The sequence below is a fragment of the Coregonus lavaretus genome (genome assembly GCF_964263955.1).
Source record: "Coregonus lavaretus genome assembly, chromosome: 18".
In the NCBI taxonomy this organism is placed as follows: domain Eukaryota; kingdom Metazoa; phylum Chordata; class Actinopteri; order Salmoniformes; family Salmonidae; genus Coregonus; species Coregonus lavaretus.
Genome location: NC_140005.1, coordinates 16210087 through 16234042, shown reverse-complemented (window position 1 = coordinate 16234042; position 23956 = coordinate 16210087). Strand labels below are relative to the sequence as shown.

General features: G+C 44.7%; 1 pseudogene across 1 annotated transcript in view; it reads left to right on the top strand.

Moving 5' to 3' along the window:
• LOC311145331 (EARP-interacting protein homolog) overlaps positions 1-11390 on the top strand; it is a 34811-nt pseudogene extending 23421 nt beyond the window's left edge. Inside the window, exons 7-9 of the transcript XR_014615589.1 lie at positions 7279-7442; positions 8869-9036; positions 9590-11390. The product of XR_014615589.1 is annotated as an EARP-interacting protein homolog (transcript). The remainder of the gene's footprint in view (positions 1-7278; positions 7443-8868; positions 9037-9589) is intronic.
• Positions 11391-23956: the final 12566 nt, after the last annotated feature.

The window sequence follows — 23956 nt, the reverse complement described above, 5'->3', positions numbered from 1 at the left end:
CGTGGCCTGCCTTCACCTCCACCGGGGGACCCTCCCCAACACCTAGCCGCGGTGTGCCCTCCACGGCCACAGTTGGTGCAGGGGACGGCCCCCCTCGGGTTCCTACTCCTCCTTTCTCTTGCGCCAGCACCTCCGAGCTCCATAGGGCTCGGCTCGGAGGTGCTGGAGGGTGAAATGGGCGACCCCCATCCGGGACGTCCACGGGTGGCGAGCAGGGTGTCCAACCGAATGGCTATGTCGACTAGTTGGTCAAACGTCAACATGGTATCCCTGCACGCCAACTCTCTTTGGACGTCCTCCCGGAGGCTACAACGGAAGTTGTCTATGAGGGCCCGCTCATTCCACCCTGCATCTGCCGCTAGAGTCCGGAACTCCAGGGCAAAATCCTGTGCGCTCCTCATCCCCTGTCGGAGGAAGAACAGACGCTCCCCCGCCGCCTTCCCTTCTGGTGGATGGTCGAACACGGCCCGGAAGCGGCGGGAGAACTCCGCATAGGTGATGGTAGCGGCGTCCATTCTCCTCCATTCGGCGTTGGCCCACTCCAACGCCTTGCCGGTGAGACAGGAGATGAGGGCGGAGACGCTCTCATGTCCCGAGGGCGCCGGGTGTACGGTGGCGAGGTAGAGCTCCACCTGTAGCAGGAACCCTTGACACCCGGCAGCGGAGCCGTCGTACGCCCTCGGGAGCGAGAGCCGAATCCCACTGGGTTCCGGAATGTGGACAGGAGGACTGACCGATGAGGATGGTCCGGTAGGTGGGGGCGTGGGTACCCCGCTGCTTTCCCATCGGTGGAGAGTGTTCATCACCCGATCCAAGGCGTGACCGATCTGGTTAATCCGGTCCTTCTGTCCACGAAGACGGTCCTCCATGACCTCTGTCGGCGCGGGTGCTCCTGCTGACTCCATGACGGATGTGGTATTCTGTCAGTAGCTGAGTGTAGATGCGGTGAGGAAATCAAGCGCAGGAAACACGGGCGTTCGTCAACAGACTTTAGTTAACAAAATGCAGCACCAAACAGGCGAACAGCCAACCCAACCGGGAGGCAAAATACAAATTACGCACAACACACACAGTGCGTAAAATGAAGATAGCGCACACAGTGCGGACTCTCGGAAAACAACAAACACGAGAGTAATACAAAAGAGCAACAGCTTTGACAATAAACAATACCACATAACACCTGCCCCCACACACGAAAACTAAATAGGCAACCAAATCAAACACTAACAAGGGACAGGTGTACAAACAGACAAAACCAAACAAACATGAAACATCGAACGGTGGCAGCTAGTACTCCGGGGACGACGACCGCCGAAGCCTGCCCGAACAAGGAGGAGGAGCAGCCTCGGCCGAAACCGTGACAGTTTCATGTAAATTGTTTGCTCTTTGTTTATTTTTGATCAATTCCTCATTACGCATGTCAACAGTAGTAAATGTACCTTAACCGTTAATCTGAGTCATTTGGTTAGGCTACATAAATTTCTGTTAATGCATTGTATTATTAATTAGGCCTACAGTCATGTACCGCTCTCATTCTTGGAGTGGAAACGTTGTTTGCAGAGTTCACAACCTGCTATACTGGTGAGAAACAAGTTTTAGTTTATTTCATAACCATCATTTACGAGTTGTCCATTTTTTCATTGTCTTTTGTTTGGCGTGCTCTATGTGAGCAATGAGCATGGGTCTGGTTTCTCTGTCTTGTTAAAGTTGAGGGAGCCCGCATAGAAGTAGCCTACTTGGCCTGTTGCACGCTAATCTAAAAAAGTGCCCATTTGAGGATGTTTGATTTCTGAATGTCTTAGTCACCAAGTCCACCACTAACACGCTGAGCTTCTCAGTTATTGTTTCTTCACCTCACACAGTGTCATTTTTTTATATTGTGAATTATAGCCTAATAGTTCCTCAAAGTCGGCTTATTTGAATTATCTTGCCAACAATCTCCCCCTTGATAGTCACCAAGCCTCGGTGTGAAAGAGCTAATCATAATCTGATGATCCCATATATCCAGTGGAAACGTCATAAAATACCTTTCTTTCCCTTGCACGAAAATGTCTGTGCCAGCTCACTGAAGCGGGAAACTCTGGGCCCGGAATGTTGCAAGTTCGCAAGAGACTGCTTCTGGAAGGATCCAGTTTATTTGACTTGATACAATATTGCACTTCACTAGCGATAACTTAAATCAAGACAGATTGAAAGGTAGGAAGACAGGCTGAGTAGCATGATGCATGTGATTGAAATAACCAGAATTTTCATTAGTATATTTTATTTTGTCGGCTTTATGTAGGGCAGGGGTTCCCAAACCTTTTCTGCACACGACCCCAAATTGACACTAGATAATGCAGGGTGCCCTAATTATATGACCTAGTAAATGCTGTTTGATCATATTCACTCAATTTTGGGTCTGTTATGCTGTCTCAAATCAAAGTAATGACATGACAGCTTATTAAGGGCCCAGACACTAAAAGGTTGTATTTTATACTAATTTGAAGAAAATGTTTTGTAATTTGTTTGATAAGATTACAGATTTTCTCAGTGGACTCCATTTACATTTCAGGGGACCCCACATGGGGTCCCGAACCCCAAGTTTGGGAACCACTGATGTAGGGTATTTTACTTAGTTGACAATGGAAGTTATAGGCCAGCAGCTGCGTTGGCCATCTCAGAGTTCCATGCGCTCAATTAGGCTATTTAGCCGCCAATGATCACGGTTTATCAAGCAATGTGTCCATATGGCAGAGGCTGGTGCATTCGCATTAGTTTAATTTAAACTTGTATATTTTTATCATTTTAATTAAGATTTTTATGATTTAACCACGTGACAATGATTTTGAGAAACGGAAACGTTATTATTGAAATGAAACTGTTCCACGAAAATGTATATATGAAAATCATAACTGACATGCAGATCGGTAGAAATGGTAGGATAATTTGTATGCTTCCCCAAACTTGAAACTCAAGTGCTGCCTATGAATTATTTATAAAATAATTGCCTCTACCTTTCTATGGTCGGATTTTCAAGCAAGATAAGACATGCCTCATAATATGAAGTAAAACATTCAGGGTTTAAACAATTAAGGATGTTTTCCAAAGGCATGCTTCCTACAGCTCACATTGTAAAGTGGTGGGTGACGCGCTGATAGCCTGTCTACCGTTGTTTTTTCTCCTGGTTAATTTGGCCATTTTTTCTCCTGGTCAGTTTGGCCAGCAACAATTTTGTTTATCGCCTTTTCTTTGCAAAAAGCCAGCAATTACCGGCTAATGGAAACCCTGGTGTGTGTGAATAGTATGTTTTACTTTCAATTTAACATTGTTGTGTATAACTTGCTTACCAACCACACTAACCTCTACTTGATCTGTAAAGCTGATGTGATTTCAACAGTGTTTTATCCCCATGTGTCCAGGCCTGTGTTAGAGAAGAGGTAGAGTAGAGAGCAGAGCTGTGTGATTGATGCTAGTTCTATTTTCTCCATCACGCTCTGGGTTGAGAGACTCACTGCAGGGACTCAAACAGTCACACTGGGATCCGACAACAATGGGAAACAGGAGAGAGTAGGACAGCCATCTCACCCAGACAGATAACTGCATACACTACAGCCCACTGGTGCTGCTCACATCTAAACCAGAATGATTTGCTATTTGTATTATTTAACTGTATTTTGGTTATGTACAGTGAGGGGATAAAGTATTTGATCCCCTGCTGATTTTGTACGTTTGCCCACTGACAAAGACATGATCAGCCTATAATTTTAATGGTAGGTTTATTTGAACAGTGAGAGACAGAATAACAACAAGAAAATCCAGAAAAACACATGTCAAAAATGTTATAAATTTATTTGCATTTTAATGAGGGAAATAAGTATTTGACCCCTCTGCAAAACATGACTTAGTACTTGGTTGCAAAACCCTTGTTGGCAATCACAAAGGTCAGACGTTTCTTGTAGTTGGCCACCAGGTTTGCACACATCTCAGGAGGAATTTTGTCCCACTCCTCTTTGCAGATCTTCTCCAAGTCATTAAGGTTTCGAGGCTGACGTTTGGCAACTCGAACCTTCAGCTCCCTCCACAGATTTTCTATGGAATTAAGGTCTGGAGACTGGCTAGGCCACTCCAGGACCTTAATGTGCTTCTTCTTGAGCCACTCCTTTGTTGCCTTGGCCGTGTGTTTTGGGTCATTGTCATGCTGGAATACCCATCCACAACCCATTTTCAATGCCCTGGCTGAGGGAAGGAGGTTCTCACCCAAGAGTTGATGGTACATGGCCCCGTCCATCGTCCCTTTGATGCGGTGAAGTTGTCCTTTCCCCTTAGCAGAAAAACACCCCCAAAGCATAATGTTTCCACCTCCATGTTTGACGGTGGGGATGGTGCTCTTGGGGTCATAGGCAGCATTCCTCCTCCTCCAAACACGGCGAGTTGAGTTGATGCCAAAGAGCTCGATTTTGGTCTCATCTGACCACAACACTTTCACCCAGTTCTCCTCTGAATCATTCAGATGTTCATTGGCAAACTTCAGACGGGCCTGTATATGTGCTTTCTTGAGCAGGGGGACCTTGCGGGCGCTGTAGGATTTCAGTTCTTCACGGCGTAGTGTTTTACCAATTGTTTTCTTGGTGACTATGGTCTCAGCTGCCTTGAGATCATTGACAAGATCCTCCCGTGTAGTTCTAGGCTGATTCCTTATTTTGTTGATTTTCTGAGCTGTAGCTCAGCTGGTAGAGCGCTTGTAACGCCAAGGTAGTGGGTTCGATCCCCGGGACCACCCATACACAAAAAAAATGTATGCACGCATGACTGTAAGTCGCTTTGGATAAAAGCGTCTGCTAAATGGCATATTATGTTATTATGTTATTCCTCACCATTCTCATGATCATTGCAACTCCACGAGGTGAGATCTTGCATGGAGCCCCAGGCCGAGGGAGATTTGACAGTTCTTTTGTGTTTCTTCCATTTGCGAATAATCATACCAACTGTTGTCACCTTCTCACCAAGCTGCTTGGCGATGGTCTTGTAGCCCATTCCAGCCTTGTGTAGGTCTACAATCTTGTCCCTGAAATCCTTGGAGAGCTCTTTGGTCTTGGCCATGGTGGAGAGTTTGGAATCTGATTGATTGATTGCTTCTGTGGACAGGTGTCTTTTATACAGGTAACAAACTGAGATTAGGAGCACTCCCTTTTAAGAGTGTGCTTCTAATCTCAGCTCGTTACCTGTATAAAAGACACCTGGGAGCCAGAAATATTTCTGATTGAGAGGGGGTCAAATACTTATTTCCCTCATTAAAATGCAAATCAATTTATAACATTTTTGACATGCGTTTTTCTGGATTTCTGGATTACCATTAAAATTATAGACTGATCATTTCTTTGTCAGTGGGCAAATGTACAAAATCAGCAGGGGATCAAATACTTTTTTCCCTCACTGTAGAAGGATGTGATAGAAAAAGTGGATTTTCCTCAGCCCTCAGCAGTTTGAAACTAACAGTTTATCCAAGTTGTCTACTGTGAGCGACATGTGTTTGGTTATTTGACGTTAGCCTCCCGAACTTTGTCACATCAATCATCCATGACCTTCTCATCTGCTGTCCCCAGGATGGCTAGGATGGCAGACCGGTCACAACATTACTGGAGCACCTCAGCCATGCTTGGATGTGTGGGAATTATTCTACCTCTCCATTAAATAGATCATGGGTTTATTTAGAAATGTCAGATGTATACTTTTGGGAGTTTATTGTCATGGCTCTCTCTCACTATTATTTACACAGTAACATTAGTAACACTTTGTTGCTCTGAGACTTTTAAGCATCAAGCATGGCTTTATATTATTGGCCATAAAGAAATCTCTCAATCAACCCACAATATTGATGTAATGATCCTTTACTTTTGTGCATCGACAGTCTCTCCTTCCCTCCTTCCTTCCCAACTCCTCTCAAAGCTGGGCTTTAATTTTAATAAACGATGAAAGTGCAGTTGTCATAGAAACAGAGACCTGTGGTGAGTGTGAGATATCCAGTCCATCCCCTCAGTTTAGCGATGTATCATCCAGACTGAGGTTAGAGGGGGCAGTTTGTGTGTGCGCGTGTGTTGGCCCTCACTGCCGTAAGGGAGAGTGAGTAGATTTAGTTTCACTGAGTCCGGAGGCTTAAGCTAGGAAGGTCTATAATCCCTAATACTTTGTCAGGAGGGTTCCAGCCAGGCTTTGCTCAGGATTCCCATTTTATATTTGCCGGATGGAGGGAGCAGAGCAGGATGCTCAGAAGCATTCTGGAAGCACCGAAACTAACCCAATTTCCTGCTCCATTTCCCCCTAGCGTCCTATTCCATGGAGGGCAGAGTTTACGACACACACACACTGTGGGGGGGGGGGATTGTGCACACGACAGCAGAGTGACAACACACACACACCGGAACACTGAATCGGTGTGAAACGCTACACGTCAAAATACCATCTCAAGTCATTTTAAAAACCACAACATAAAATGCTGTTGACATTTTTTGGGGTGAGAGGGAGGGAGCTGATGCCAGTGTCTGGTCGCTCTGTGATGTCCCAAACCATATAGTCATAGAGCCATATAGACTGTCATCCTGACCTCATTGGCGCCATCAGGTCATTTTCTTTGACCTCCCTTTTTAAAGAGATCAGCAGGTGGCAGGGTACATGGTGTTTGGTGGAAGAGAGCAGAGAGCACTGTGGGCAATGCTTTTCCGTAGGCCGCCCTGGTTCCTCTTCAGTCATCACAGCAGGAGATGGAGGAAAGATGAAAGGAGGAATGGAGGGGGAGAGGAGAGGAATGGATGGGGAGAGGAGAGGTAGGGAGGGAGGGGAGGACAGGACGGGGAAGGGGAGGACAGAAGGACTGAAGAGAAGATGATGGAAGAAGATGAGAGGAGAGGAAAGGTGTAGGTTCCTGTCGAGTTGAGAGGAGAGAAGGTTTACAACAAACAGCATCTAAAGCAGAAAAGTATTTCCTCTTCCCTCTTCTTTGGTCTTTCATTCCTTTTTTCGTGCCTCAACACTTACCTCTCCCCAGCAGGGAGGAGCAGGACCAGGAAGCTATGACTCCTGGCTTTATAACAAGTCAGGCTTTTATAGGACAGGAAGTCCAGTCTGGCCTTCACCTACTGTACAGCACCACTACAGGCTTCTATCTCTGATTTATGTCATCAGGGAGGGTTGCTGTGGTGGTGTTTTATCCTCTCTCTCTCTCTCTCGCGCGCGCTTTCATTTCTCTCACTCTTTATCTCGCTGTCATACCCCCTCTCTCTCTTTCTTGTCCCCAGTCAGATCTACTGCATAGAGAATGCTCACGGGCAGCTGGTTCGAGACCTGGACTTCAATCCTAACAAACAGTACTACCTGGCCAGCTGTGGGGACGACTGCAAGGTCAAATTCTGGGATGTGAGAAACATCAACGAGCCAGTCAAGAACCTGGAGGAGCACTCCCACTGGTGGGCACCTGTCCTGCACTGTAGACACACACACACACATATACACACACAGGACAGGCATGCATACACACACACACACACACACACAGTCACACACAGGACACAAGCACACACACAGCAGATATATCCCCATTCTTCCCATCTTTGTGGCATACAGTGCATTCGGAAAGTATTCAGAACCCTTTACTTTTTCCACAATATGTTACAGCCTTATTCAAAAATGGTTTAAATTGTTTTTTTCACCTCATCAATTTACACACAATACCGGATAAAAACCGGAAATATCACATTTACATAAGTATTCAGATCCTTTACTCAGTACTTTGTTGAAGCACCTTTGGCAGCGATTACAGCCTCAAGTCTTCTTGGGTATGACGCTACAAGCTTGGCACACCTGTATTTGGGGAGTTTCTCCCATTCTTCTCTGCAGATCCTCTCAAGCTCTGTCAGGTTGGATGGGGAGCGTCGCTGCACAGCTATTTTCAGGTCTCTCCAGAGATGTTCGATCGGGTTGAAGTCCGTGCTCTGGCTGGGCCACTCAAGGACATTCAGAGACTTGACCCGAAGCCACTCCTGTGTTGTGTTGGCTGTGTGCTTAGGGTTGTTGTCCTGTTGAAAGGTGAATCTTCGCCCCAATCTGAGGTCCTGAGGGCTCTGGAGCAGGTTTTCATTAAGGATCACTCTGTACTTTGCTCCGTTCATCTTTCCCTCGATCCTGACTAGTCTCCCAGTCCCTGCTGCTGAAAAACACACAGCATGATGCTGCTACCACCATGCTTCACCATGATGCTTGGCGTTCATCAGACCAGAGAATCTTGTTTTTCATGGTCTGAGAGTCCTTTAGGTGCCTTTTGGCAAACTCCAAGCGGGCTGTCATGTGCCTTTTACTGAGGAGTGGCTTCCATCTGTCCACTCTACCATAAAGGCCTGATTGGTGGAGTGCTGCAGAGATGGTTGTCCTTCTGGAAGGTTCTCCCATCTCCACAGAGGAACTAGGGAGCTCTGTCAGAGTGACAGCAGAGAAACAAAGCCCATATCCATCTCAATTACAACATACACAAGTACTGAAGAGCCAGAGGGCAGGTTGCCATTTATTGTCATGACTTTTGCCCTAGAAGCATCTCTGCAGAGTGGTCATTAGCTGGCACAGCCACAAAGTCATAAAATCTGATTTCCAACCTAACCTTAACCACACTGCTACCCCTACCCTTAACCAAAAAGCAAATGTTTGTTTTCATACATTTTTACGTAATAGCCAATTTTGACTTTGCAGTTGGCCCATCTAGCATAAATGGCTCAGTTCTGCCTCCAGGACAAGACTCATGACAATAAACGTCACCCTGCACAAAAGGCTAAGAGAGATGTATAGATACTAAAATAGGATGGATTAAAAACACCCATTCACTGATTCTTTGTGTGTGCCCAGGGTGTGGAGCGTGCGTTACAACCACTCTCATGACCAGCTGGTGCTGACCGGCAGCAGTGACAGCAGGGTGATTCTGTCCAACATGGTGTCCATCTCCTCTGAGCCCTTCGGTCACCTGGTGGACGACGATGACCTCAGCGACGGAGAGGACAACCACCAGGACGAGAAGTATGGACACTAAGTCAAAACTGTTAACACTGTCCACTTTCTGACACATCTGTCCACTTTCTGACACATCTGTCCACTCATTCACAACTGTCAACACTGTCCACTTTCTGACATATCTGTCCACTCATTCACAACTGTCAACACTGTCCACTTTCTGACACATCTGTGCAGAACTGTCCCCCCTTATAGCCATGCTGGACCAGTCTCAGCCATAACTGTCCACTGTCATTACTGTATCGATCATCTCATGTTCAGTGCAATAGTTGTCCAGATATAAGCAATCATATTTTTGATACATTTGATCTAGATTCAGCTCTGTACTCTTGTCTTCATGAACTTCTGCTATTCTTTGCCATGCCCTATTTTGTGTAAAGGAAGCCAGGGTCAGCTGTGTGGAGAAGTACTGTACCTTGTGTAATCACAACCAGACCTTGAACAGAAACACAGAGACTGAGTAATATAACTAGACCTTTGTTTGTGTGTGGTAGGTAGCCTTGTTCTTAACTCTCCATAATCAACTCGCCTCACCCCTGTGTGTGTGTTTGTGTTCTAGGAGTAAGGAGCCCCTGCAGGACAGTATCATCTCTACCTATGAGGAGCATGAGGACAGTGTGTACGCGGTGGAGTGGTCCTCGGCAGACCCATGGCTCTTTGCCTCACTCAGCTACGACGGCAGACTGGTCATCAACAGGGTCCCCCGCGCACTCAAATACCATATCCTGCTCTAGGCAGACCTCACACTGGACTGAGGAGAGAGGGGGAGCCAACCGTGTCCAAGGGCCGTCAGGATAGCCACACTCACCAGACCCTGCACACACACTCTCGCTCTCGCTCTATCGCTCTCTTTCTCACCCTCTCCCTTTCTATAAAATAACTGATAACGCTAAACAATCCATTCCCCTTTAATGACGCAGATGACTATGTACAGTGCCTTCGGAAAGTATTCAGATCCCTTGACTTTTTCCACATTTTGTTAGGTTACAGCCTTATTCTCAAATTTATTAAATAGTTTTTTTCCCCAAGCTACACACAATACCCCATAATGACAAAGCAAAAACAGATTGCAGTCTTCTTGGGTATGATGCTACAAGCTTGGCAAACCTGTATTTGGGGAGTTTCTCCCATTCTTCTCTGCAGATCCTCTCAAGCTCTGTCAGGTTGCATGGGGACCGTTGCTGCACAGCTATTTTCAGGTCTCTTCAGAGATGTTAGATCGGGTTGAAGTCCGGGCTCTGGCTGGGCCACTCAAGGACATTCAGAGACTTGTCCCGAAGCCACTCCTGCGTTGTCTTGGCTGCGTGCTTAGGGTCGTTGTCCTGTTGGTAGGTAAATCTTCGCCCCAGTCTGAGATCCTGAGCGCTCTGGAGCAGGTTTTCATCAAGGATCCCTCCTTTCATCTTAGCCTCGATCGTGACTAGTCTCCCAGTCTCTGCCGCTGAAAAACATCCCCACAGAATGATGCTGCCACCACCATGCTTCACTGTAGGGATGGTACCAGGTTTCCTCCAGATGTGACGCTTGGCATTCAGGCCAAAGAGTTCAATCTTTGTTTCATCAGACCAGAGAATCTTGTTTCTCATGGTCAGTCTTTAGGTGCCTTTTGACAAACTCCAAGCGGGCTGTCATGTTCCTTTTATTGAGGAGTGGCTTCCATCTGGCCACTCTACCATAAAGGCCTGATTGGTGGAGTGCTGCAGAGATGGTTGTCCTTCTGGAAGGTTCTCCCATCTCCACAGAGGAACTCTAGAGCTCTGTCAGAGTGACCATCGGGTTCTTGGTCACCTCCCTGACCAAGGCCCTTTTTGGTACCCTTCCCCAGATCTGTCCCTAGACACAATCCTGTTTCGGAGCTCTACGGACAATTCCTTCGACCTCATGGCTTGATTTTTGCTCTGACATGCACTGTCAACTACGGCACCTTTATATAGACAGGTGTGTGCCTTTCCAAATAATGTCCAATCAATTAATTTTACCACAGGTGGACTCCAATCAAGTTGTAGAAACATCTCAAGGATGATCAATGGAAACAGGATGCACCTGAGCTCAATTTCGAGTCTCATAGCAAAGGGTCTGAATACTTATGTAAATAAGGTATTTCTGTTTTTTATTTTTAATACATTTGCAGACATTTTTTAAAAATCTAGTTTTTGCTTTGTTATTATTGAGTATTGTGTGTAGATTGCTGACTTTTTTATTTATTTAATCCATTTTAGAATAAGGCTGGAAAAATGTGGAAAAAGTAAAGTGGTCTGAATACTTTTCGAAGGCACTGTATGCTCGGACAGAAAAGACAGAAAAACTGCTACATATCTGTTCTGTATATTGTCAATTAAATACTATGTATGTAAACTGGATTGTGTTTATTATTATTGGTGAACAGTTACTTTACTAAGCTTATATAAGGGGATCTTCTGAAGGCTCTTCTCTTATTTGACTGTGAGCCCATAGGTAGTCTTGTCAGAGATAGATGCCTGTGGGGGTTCCCTGCATGCCTCGATGGCAGCTTCACCCTGGGGAATGACTGGAGGACAACACATGGCATCATGGTTCCTAGATGACAGTTTGAAGCCAAGGGGTAGCTAGGAAAATCACCACTCTCCCCAAACCCTCTCCCAATCTTTCCTTCTCTTCCTCTACCTCCCTGCCCTTTCTCCTCTTCCTCCTATCTCATCTCCACCCTTCCCCTCCGAGCCCATCTCCTCTCTTTTCCTCCTTCCATTCCCTCCCTCTCCCATCCCTGTCTTCCTGTACAGCGTGTGTTGATGCTGGTCGATAGTGACAGTGCTAGCGTTCGTTAGACCCAGACACCACTGACAGCCCTTTTAATTGCAGCTTGACTCTGCTCAGTGCTCAGTCGCTGAGCAGAGCTCCACGGTGCCAGGGGTGGCTCTGAGTCTTCATTAACCATGCCCAGGAGGGTGCCCAGGACTGGTCTTGAATGTAGAGTAACACCCGTCCCTTCCTCTGGAAGGCAGCTCACATCCACACCCCTCATTATATCCCAGTCAATTATGGAAAAGGAGATTGGGGTGAAAACATAATCTTTAGAAGCTGAAAACATAATCTTCCCCAAACCCATCCTTCTATCTAAACCGTCTTTAACTTGGGATTGTGATGCTTGTCGGTTGAAAACACAAATGCACACACACTGTGCCCCAGCGGCACACACCGTGCCCCAGCGACACACACATCCCTCTCCTGTGTCCTCTGTCCACTAAGATGCTGCTGGTGTGACAAGCTTGTAGACATGGCACTAAGCGTGTTCTTTGTATTCTGTCAGAACTCGTGTGTGTGTGCATGTGTGTGGGGGGGGTGGGTATGGCCTCTTTGAATGCTGGTGACTGAGGAAGCTTGCATGCCCAAGACTAAAAGACAAAAATATAGAGGGGTACAATATGGATGGCCAGAGGGGTAGATATGCATCAATAGATGGATGACATAAATATTCCAAAAATTCAACTATCTCCATCCCAGGTGCAGATCTTTTCATCTTGTGACAAACATCTGAATATGCGCCTCCTGAGTCCTGACGGACACCACCTGATCAGTATTCCTCAACGGCCTTGCTGTTAATACATTCACAGTATAGAGTAAACGAACAATGCTCCATTGAAATTCAATATACAGTCTCCACCTCTGGAGAGAGAGGAGGACTGCTGATAATGCAGATGACTGAAACACTGTGCTGCTGTGCTGTGTACCACTGTTTTAGTATCCACAGGCTACACCACATTACTTCCCAGCCCCGGCCCCAGTCCATCTCTTCTGTTAAAACAACGTGATCCCAGTGTGAATCAGGAGTGGTGTTTTTTGCTGTGACTGCTTTAAATATCTGAGGAAACAGCCGAAGGAAAGGTGACGCATGCAGTAGCATCGAGCTCCCAGAGTTCAACTGTTCTGCCCGGCGCAACTGCCAAGTATCGTCTGTGTCACACAGTCACGTGACCTCTAGTCTAGTGTACCTGCCAGCGGTGGTGACGAGCATCTTAACGTCACGACCCTGGATCTCCAATCCAAGATGACGTCATGATTGAAATCACAAGTGACTGACATATACTGTATCCGTTGGGAGAGCTAGGAAGAGATTTAAAGGAGTTGTCTTCTTGACTGTCTTATTGAGATTAGCAAGTAGTCTATTAGTGGGGTATTCAACTCTTACCCTATGAGGTCCGGAGCCTGCTGGGTTTCTGTTCTACCTGATAATTAATTGCACACACCTGGTGTGCAGGTCTAAATCAGTCCCTGATTAGAAGGGAACAATGAAAAAATGCAGTGGAACTGGCTTGGAGGGCCAGAGCTGAGTTTGAGGGGTCTGTTACATACTGTACATGTGAACACTAGATGCATTATGTTACTTACCACTGAGGTCTGTTGTTGGTTGAAATGGTCAAGTATCTCTTGAAAATAGAGATTCCATCTTAAAGCTAACCTGGACGAATAAAGATACATTTCTTAGTGTGTCCCCAGCTTACATGTAATTGAGATGTGTGGACCTACACTGTATATGTCAAAGTTGGTTCAAGCATTTAAAGTTGAAATATGTACTGGTCTTAAATCCTAGTGTGACTGTTAGTGAATACCAAGAGACATAGAGGAGAGGAAAATGTAACATTTATTTAATATTTAATATGTTTCAAGTAAGCCTGAGCCTTAATGGTATTTTATATACGGTTTCATATGCAATCTAAATATTATGCAGACTGGCAGCTGCTTGCCTGAAAACCCCTCCATGGAGTCCTGCCTCACTATCTTTTCTGGTTTCAGCTTCATCGCCTCAATTTCTCTTTTGTTATCTTGGCATGAATAAAAAAAGAAATACTCTCCGTTCCTTCACACATGGATTTCTGCTTGAATTATTTTTTTAATAGAGGCTCATATGTGTGCCCTACCTTTGAGGGTGTAGGCGGGATTAGATTAACCTGCTCTGAAATGTAATAAATGCATTCTGAAAATTACCACAATCGCTTGAAATAAAAATTATGCACAAACAACAGGCAGGCTCTCCGAGAAGGATGGAGAGGACCCATGGACCCCGAGAAACATCAGAGGGACATTAGAAGGACCCATGGTAAGTTGTCTGAGCGTTGGGAATAGGTTGGGAATGCTGTGGAAGAAGGAGTGAACAACTGACAAAGACTGAGGGAAACCTTTATAGACCATTGTGGTATCCGTGAGAGGTTGTCTGAAGGTTGGGAGGAGGTCGGATATGTGTTGGGAATACGTTGGGACTTGGGAATGTTGTGGAGAGAGTTACAAACTGTCTATCTGTGTGCCGGCATAGCGTACAGTAAAGGAAATTCCAAGGCTATTAGCTGGATGGTGGTGGAAGTGGTGTTGCCACAGAGAAACACGGTCTGAGCCCTTTGATGTTAACTCACATAACTACTTACACTGACAAATCTCCAATAGACAGAGGAAGCTAGCTAGTGCCTGAGTCATAAGCTGCTTATTTAGCATATTTCCTCAGCAGGTCAAGTGCTTTAGCTGGGGCCAACGAGACTATCAAGCCCTCACTGAAATCACAGGTACAGTCTATATTTAGGAAATTATTCTTTATCCTTTTCCTTCCCTTGTACTGTTTCTGAATCTCTGATTTTAAATTTGTGTCTTCCCCCCACCCCTGTCTCTCATGGACATGGGTAGGCCTACTTAGGGGCACACGCACCAGGGCTTGCAGATGTATATGTCACGGATGCCGCCGAGGCTGCTCCTCCTCCTTGTTCGGGCAGGCTTCGGCGTTCGTCGTCCCCGGAGTACTAGCTACTACCGCTTGATGTTTTCGATGTTTGTTTTGTCATGTCTAGTGGGTACACCTGTTGCGTATTCTGTATTGATTATGTCACGTATAAGTTCACCTGTTTTATGTTTTGTCTTTGTATGTTATTGTCCGCGTGTCTTGGATGCCTTGTGTCGGTGTTATACTCGTTGTATCATTTTACGCATATGGTGTTTTTTCCCTCCAGTGTTGGAGACGTTTATTTTCGTGCGTATTTCGTGTTCTAGTAAAGTCGTCTTCACTTATCCTCTGTGTCCTGCGCCTGACTCCACCACCGCATACACATCAGCCTTTGACAGTATATTTATACGATTTTCTGTAGTTCTTTACAAAAGCCACACAAAAGGCCCAACATTCTCTTCTTATCACTTTTTTTTTTCTCCATGCTTCCCATATTGTAGCTCAGTGTCAAATCCATAGAAATAGTCCTCATGTTTGAGGTCATTAAGCCTTTGTCAAACATAATGACCCTCTTTCTTATGGGCAATACAGTACAATGGACATCACAGCAGGCCATGTGGCTCCTTTCTCAACCTCATTGTTCCTATATTACAGAACAAGCACCAGTGGATGTGCTGTTATTTATGGGGCTAAGCCACCATAAGGCACATATAATTGCCTCTCAAAAGCTGTAATTGCTTTCATCTCTCATGTCCAACGCCAAACATCCGCACACATGCCCTCTGTGTCTCCATGGAGATGGAGTGGCTATGCTTGATGAGGGAAGTTGATGTTGCCCAGAGTAGGGATGGAGTGTGGATATGCAGTATTCGCTTTGTGTGTGTGTAACTGTACTGTACTATTTTATTTGTGCAATGTTGGTTGTACAGGGCTGATTTTCAGGTACATAAATAAATCGTATTTGTGACTCATTCCGATTCTGAATGAAGGCTACAGTAGCAAGCTATTTTTGTGCTGATAAAGTCAATGAAACACAGTCTGTCACAGTTAACAGTACCTTTTATTCAATGGGTATATAGCAGTGGAGGCTCCTCAGAGGAGGAAGGGGAGGACCACTCTCCTCAGTGAAATATATATGTGTTGAGAAGCTTGGTGAGTTGGTGACATTATTGGATATAGATTGAAAAGTGATAGTTTAGCATTTTTGGGATATTATTCAATTAAAATTAGTTTCTTCAAATTACAGGAGACAGAGGAGGTAGATTATAAATTGTTTTCTTGGTTTTAGAACTTTCTTTTTGTGTCCAGTTAGTGGAATTTATTTCAATTTGCCTTGCTAACTACAGTAGCAAGTAGCAGTAGCTAGCTACCAGCTCAAGTGTGCAGGTTTTCGCCGCTAACACTACCGCAAATTTAGTTGACTTTTCTCTGGGGTACATGGAAAAGGTGCGAAATAAAACTGAGGATCGACCTCTGCCTGAGATCAGTTTAAAAAAGAATGATGAAAAGGCGAGGGCGTTCAATACCAATTGGTATCAAAAGTATAGCTGGTTAACAGGGAGCCTTTCATCAAGCCGTCTGTATTGCAAGCCGTCTGTATTGCTGGTACAGTGACCTGAAGAACATCGATCGTTCAGATAAACGGCAAAACAAAAGCAGGGAGCATATACATGCCCACATCAGATTCAAGCCTCTGGGAAAAAGCCGCATAGATCATGACGAATGTCTGCGTATTCAAACTGGGCAACACAACGAGAAAGTAAGAAGAAACAGGGATGTTCTCAAACGGCTTATCAACACCACTGCGTTTTTGGGCATGCAATACTTGGCTTTTAGAGGACGACTGTCTTTTCTGGGATGTCGAAATCAATTCAGAATGATTTGATAGTTTCCATCCATAATCCATTAATAATCCATTAAAAGTTAGTTAGCTCATTTTTTTTGCGCGCGTTGAAGTAGCCTTTCCACTTTCCTCCGGTATTTAGCAAATATGATAACACATAATCACTCCGGACAGACACAAGCAAAAACTCATTACATAAATGTTGCAGCAGCCTAGGCTACACCTAAACATTAGAGATCTGACACGCTGTATTTGATGAAAACGAGAGCATTTTTCAGTCTGCAAAAATGTGAATGTGATCAAATTTGGTTTATATTCAAAATTGGGCTGGCTGCCTATACGTTTTTAATCCAAAATTATTCACTGGAATTAATCAATCAACATAATAGTGATGACAGATGTGAGTAAAATGTTTATAAGGCCTACAGTTGCATAGGCCTGCATCATGCAAACATGCATAAAGAAAGCTCAGCCCTGTGAGTTCTATTGTCTATCAGTTGTTGTCTCTGTGTCTGGGTAGAGGAAATCCCCCTCCTAATCTAGTCTAAATATAATTAATATGAACAAGTATAAAGTTGCTGCAGTTTTACAGGGTTTTCATCCCCCCCAAGGCCAGGAGTTTTTTCTAGTTTTTTAAAACCATGTGACCTTATTAGGGAAAAATGGTCCCATCATAGCCCAACTGATTAGTCACAGTCATACCTTATAGGGTCCAGAGTTTTCCTGGTTAGGTTAACAGATAAGGAAAAACTTTGGCCCCAGGGGATGAAAATTGCCCCCCCCCCCCCACTCTGGGACCTATGGTGCCACCAGTCTGCTTGCAGTTGTCAATTATCGTCAGGTATGTGGATGATCAGGGCTTTATTCAGGAACGTTTCTTGGGCTACTTTGATGTGTCAAGTGGGCGAGATGCACAGTCTGTGTTGAACTTCATGGAAAAACTTGTTGTTCAAATCTACGATGGCGCAGCTGTAATGGAATGTTTATTATATTTGTATTTACAGCTAAGTCCCCTCCTGTTCCCTGATTAAGAGGTGATGACAGCTCCACTCCACTACCATTGTCAACTCTCTTCTGACATAAACTGAAGCGACATCTCATTTGCCCGCTCATCCACTGGCACATTGAATGTTTCCTCTACAAGCACTGTGAGTACCTCTATCAATGTTCTGTCATTACTGTTTGTAGAGGTAATCACATACATGTCAATGATTTTACTCCTTGCATGGACTAACTAATTCTTAGCTCTTTTGTCTGAGTAGAGTTATTGTTTTTTGTCTTCCCAGTCAAGTCATGTCCTGCACTGAAGTCAAGCTTCTGAACACCTCAACTCATGCCTCATACCCTCATTCAATCACTGCTGTGATCCCTTCCCAACACTGTATAAGTAGCCCTCTCATTCCCATTCCCCATAATATTGTACTATACATTTATTTTATTAAATGCATTAGGTTAAAATAATTACAATTTGACGATTTTTGAAACACACTTTGACGTCTCCGTGCGTTCCGCACCTATACTGTGGGTCTCCTATCCTCCTCAATTTTCAAGTCACCAGCCTCCACTGGTATATATAGTTGAAGTCGGAAGTTTACATACACCTTAGCCAAATACATTTAAACTCAGTTTTTCACAATTCCTGACATTTAATGCTAGTAAAAATTCACTGTCTTGTTAGGATCACCACTTTATTTTAAGAATGTGAAATGTCAGAATAATAGTAGAGAGAATTATTTATTTCAGCTTTTATTTCTTTCATCACATTCCCAGTGGGTCAGAAGTTTACATACACTCAATTAGTATTTGGTAGCATTGCCTTTAAATTGTTTAACTTGGGTCAAGCATTTCGGGTAGCCTTCCACAAGCTTCCCACAATAACTACATGGTCCTCTGTAGCTCAGTTGGTAGAGCATGGCGCTTGGAACGCCAGGGTAGTGGGTTCGATCCCCGGGACCACCCATATGTAAAAATGTATGCACACATGACTGTAAGTTGCTTTGGATAAAAGCGTTTGCTAAATGGCTTATTATTATTATAATAAGTTGGGTGAATTTTGGCCCGTTCCTCCTGACAGAGCTGGTGTAACTGAGTCAGGTTTGTAGGCCTCCTTGCTCGCACATGCTTTTTCAGTTCTGCCCACAAATGTTCTATAGGATTGAGGTCAGGGCTTTGTGAAATGCCACTCTAATACCTTGACTTTGTTGTCCTTAAGCCATTTTTCCACAACTTTGGAAGTATGCTTGTGGTCATTGTCCATTTGGAAGACCCATTTGCGACCATGCTTTAACTTCCTGAATGATGTCTTGAGATGTTGCTTCAATATATCCACATACTTTTCCTTCCTCATGATGCCATCTATTTTGTGAAGTGCACCAGTCCCTCCTGCAGCAAAGCACCCCCACAGCATGATGCTGCCACCCCCATGCTTCACAGTTGGGATGGTGTTCTTCAGCTTGCAAGCAACCCCCTTTTTCCTCCAAACATAACGATGGTCATTATGGCCAAACAGTTCTATTTCTGTCATCAGACCAGAGGACATTTCTCCAAAAAGTATGATCTTTGTCCCCATGTGCAGTTGCAAACCGTAATCTGGCTTTTTTATGGCGGTTTTGGAGCAGTGGCTTCTTCCTTGCGGAGCGGCCTTTCAGGTTATGTCGATATAGGACTTGTTTTACTGTGAATATAGATACTTTTGTACCTGTTTCCTCCAGCATCTTCACAAGGTCCTTTGCTGTTGTTCTGGGATTGATTTGCACTTTTCGCACCAAAGTACATTAATCTCTAGGAGACAGAACGCGTCTCCTTCCTGAGTGGTATGACGGCTGCGTGGTCCCATGGCGTTTATACTTGTGTACTATTGTTTGTACAGATGAACGTGGTACCTTCAGGCGTTTGGAAATTGCTCCCAAGGATGAACCAGACTTGTGGAGGTCTACAATTTTTTTCTGAGGTCTTGGCTGATTTATTTTCTGATTTTCCCATTATGTCAAGCAAAGAGGCACTGAGTTTGAAGGTAGGCCTTGAAATACATCCACAGGTGCACCTCCAATTGACTCAATTGATGTCAATTAGCCTATCAGAAGCTTCTAAAGCCATGACTTCATTTTCTAGAATTTTCCAAGCTGTTTAAAGGCACAGTCAACTTAGTGTATGTAAACTTCTGACCCACTGGAATTGTGATACATTGAATTATAAGTTAAATAATCTCTGTAAACAATTGTTGGAAAAATTACTTGTGTTATGCACAAAGTAGATGTACTAACCGACTTGCCAAAACGATAGTTTGTTAACGAGAAATTTGTGGAGTGGTTGAAAAACGAGTTTTAATGACTCCAACCTAAGTGTATGTAAACTTCCGACCTAAGTGTATGTAAACTTCCGACTTCAACTGAGGCATGACAGCAGATGTTATCAAATATACTTTACGTGTGTGTTGTTCTAGTAGGTGTGTGTGTGTGTGTGTGGTTAGCTATAACATGTACACTGAACAAAAATATAAACGCAACATGTAAAGTGTTGGTCCATGTTTCCTGAGCTGAAATAAAAGATCCCAGAAATGTTCCATATGCACAAAAATCTTATTTCTCTCAAATTTTGTACACAAATTTGTTTACATCCCTGTTAGTGAGCATTTCTTATTTGTCAAGATAATCCATCCACCTGACAGGTGTGGCATATCAAGAAGATGATTAAACAGCATGATCATTAGGTGGTCCTCTGTAGCTCAATTGGTAGAGCACGGCGCTTGTAACGCCAGGATAGTGGGTTCGATCCCCGGGACCACCCATACACAAAAATGTATGCACGCATGACTGTAAGTCGCTTTGGATAAAAGCGTCTGCTAAATGGCATATTATTTATTATTATTATTACCAGGTGCACCTTTTGCTGGGGACAATAAAAGGCCAATCTAAAATGTGCAGTTTTGTCACACAACACAATGCCACAAGTTTCGAGGGAGTGTGCAATTGGCATGCTGACTGCAGGAATGTCCACCAGAGCTGTTGCCAGAGAACTGAATGTTAATTTGGCAGTACGTCCAACCGGCCTCACAACCGCAGACCACTTGCATGGCGTTGTGTGGGCAAGCGTTTGCTGATGTCAACGTTGTGAACAGTTTGCCCCATGGTGGCTGTGGGGTAATGGTATGGGCAGGCATAAGCTACGGACAACGACCACAATTGCATTTTATCAATGGCAATTTAAATAAACAGAGATACCATAACGAGATCCTGAGGCCCATTGTCGTGCCATTCATCCGCCGCCATCACCTCATGTTTCAGCATGACAATGCACGGCCCCATGTCGCAAGGATCTGTACACAATTCCTGAAACCTGAAAATGTCCCAGTTCTTCCATGGCCTGCATACTCACCAGACATGTCACCCATTGAGCACGTTTGGGATGCTTTTGATCGACGTGTACAACAGCATGTTCCAGTTCCCGCCAACATCCAGCAACTTCGCACAGCCATTAAAGAGGAGTGGGACAACATTCCACAGGCCACAATCAACAGCCTGATCAACTCTATGTGAAGGATATGTGTCGCACTGCATGAGGCAAATGGTGGTCAAACCAGATATGGACTTTTTTCTCATCCACGGCCCTAACTATTTTTTAAGGTATCTGTGACCAACAGATATATATACTCATTAAATACATTATTACAGATTAATATAATGATGGTCTCTAATGTTAGTCAGCCCACAATTTAGCAGTTCAAGCAAGTAAATAGACATTCAATGGAAGATTTTTACAGTTTATTATGATACATGTTAGTCGGCATGGAGAAAGCCCCTTCATACTGTCTGCTTTCCTGATTGGAGCTGATTGTTCCCTTTCCTCTTCATTATGCTGAAACACACCTCCTCTGTTTCCTGCCACCATCTCTTGTCACACCCTGATCGGTTTCACTTGTCTTGTGCTTGTCTCCACCCCCCACCAGGTGTCTCCCATTTGTCCCCATTATCCCCTGTGTATTTATACCAGTGTTTTCTGTTTGCCTGTTGCCAGTTCGTCTTGTCAAGCTTACCCGCGGTTTTCCCCGTACTCCTGTTTTGCTCTAGTCCCTGGTTTCCAGTTTTTCCCGGTTTTGACCATTCTGCCTGCCCTGACCCTGAGCCTGCCTGCCGTTCTGTACCTTTCCGACCCTGCTCTGGATTACTGACCTCTGCCTGCCCTTAACCTGTCGTTTGCCTGCCCCGTTTTTGTAAATAAACGTTTTGCTATTTCGAACTGTCTGCATCTGGGTCTTATCCTGAGCCCTGATATCTCCCCTCTGTCTTCTCCAGCAGCTCTGTGACCTGAGTGCCATCGCCCCTGTTCTCATTGTTGAGGACATGATACCTGTTTCCATATTTCTTAACAAGCCTCTGGTGGGCCTCCCCTTCTCTTTCAATATGCTGCTCGATGGTTGTGTGTCCCAGACAGTCCCCATAGGTGAACAACACTGTAGTGTGACTACAGACTCTCTCACTGAGAAGAGCCAGATATTTTCCTGAATGGAAAATCTATGACCAGGAGGAGAGTGTGGGGTCCTGGGGAACACAGACACACTGACCACAATCTCCTGTTTAACCAGCTCAGGAGTCTCCTCTACAGGGTGATTATACAACCAGCCTGGAGTGTCGACCACAGTGACCTGCCTCCCTGCTACTTCTCCCTGTCTCTTCACACACTGAGCAGTTCTCCTAAGGTCAAACTCATCTCTGCCCAAGATGGTGTTTCCTGCTGAACTCTTCCCAGCTGCTTTATTCCCCAGCAGTACAACCCTCAGCTCTAAGAGATGGAGGGAGTCACCTGACAGAGAGAGAGAGGGAACAGAGGGGGGAGAAAGTAGATTTAGGAGGCTCAGGAGTTCATATTAAAGGTTCTCAACCAAACACACACACACACACAGTGGACCAGGTGGTTGATACTAGGTGTGTATGGCTGGGTTTATAGTATACTCCAACAGCGGTCTCCATAACAAAGCATGCGTAAAGATACAACATACGTCATGCCCTCCGTGCGGAGCATGGTGAAGTCACAGAGCCTAGTCTACCAAGTATGTCTAGTTAAGGATAAATCCAATCTAGGATGTACATAACATTTTTACTCACATTTGTGGCTTTGGTCAGATTCCATGGTGGTCATTGTGACATAATTAGAAGGGAACAGTCCTCAGCTCTCCAAACCACCAACCAGAGACATCCTTAACCAGCACCTTGATCAGCTGACCTTTTCAGAAGCTCAAGTCATCTTCATCAGCTACCTCATATTCATACATGGAAATGACCTGAAACACTGACAGAGAAATAAGAGGCCCAGGAGTTTTAAATGGTCCATATCCACACACTAAAATGGTAGTGTGGCTTGAATACAGATAGACCTCTGTTCTGTAATATGTCTGAGGTTTACCTGCATCTGTGTTTAATATCACTGGCAGCCATATTGCCTTTCTCCAGACTTTTCCTCCTGCCTGCTTGGAACCTGGAACACTTAGTGTGTTGACTGCAGTACATCAGACTACCCGCTGAGCACAAACTGGTTGAATTAACGTTGTTTCAATGTAATTTGTCAACTTATTATGATGTGGAATCTACGTGGAAAGTACATTGGATTTGAACATAAACTGTTATTTTGAGGGGGAATTTTCAACCACAGGATTATGTCATCATGGTAACCAAATTTCAACATGTATAAAATATGTTGAATTTGTACTTTTAATGAAGCCCGGTGACTGATGTGGGAAACTCCTCAATGCCATCGGATGAATCCCGTAGCATATTCCAGTCTGTGCTAGCGAAACACTCCTATAGCTTAGCATCCGCTTCATCTGACCTCTTCCATATTGAGCACGTACTTCCTGTTTGAGTTTTTGCTTGTATGCAGGAGTCAGGAGGATAGAGTTATGGTCAGATTTGCCAAATGGAGAGCTTTGCATGCGTTTCAGTGTGTGGAGTAAAGGTGATCTAGAGTTTTTTTGCCTCTAGTTGCACATGTGACATGCTGGTAGAAATGAGGTAAGACATATTTCAGTTTTCCTGCATTAAAATCACCGGCCACTAGGAGCGCCACCTCTGGGTGAGCATTTTCTTCTTTGCTTATGACCCAAATAGCTGTTGAGTGCAGTCTTAGTGCCTGCATCGGTTTGTGGTCATAAATAGACAGCTACAAAACATATAGATTAAAATGCTTGGTAAATAGTATGGTCTACAGCTTATGAGGTATTCTAACTCAGGCGAGCAGACTTCCTTAATATTAAAGATCGCGCACCAGCTGTTGTTTACAAAGAGACGCTCACCTCCTCCCTTGAGCTTACCCGACTCTGCCGTGTACTCACCGAAGCAGTTTCGTCAGGGTGCCCGACTCTGCCGTGTACTCACCGAAGCAGTTTCGTCAGGGTGCCCGACTCTGCC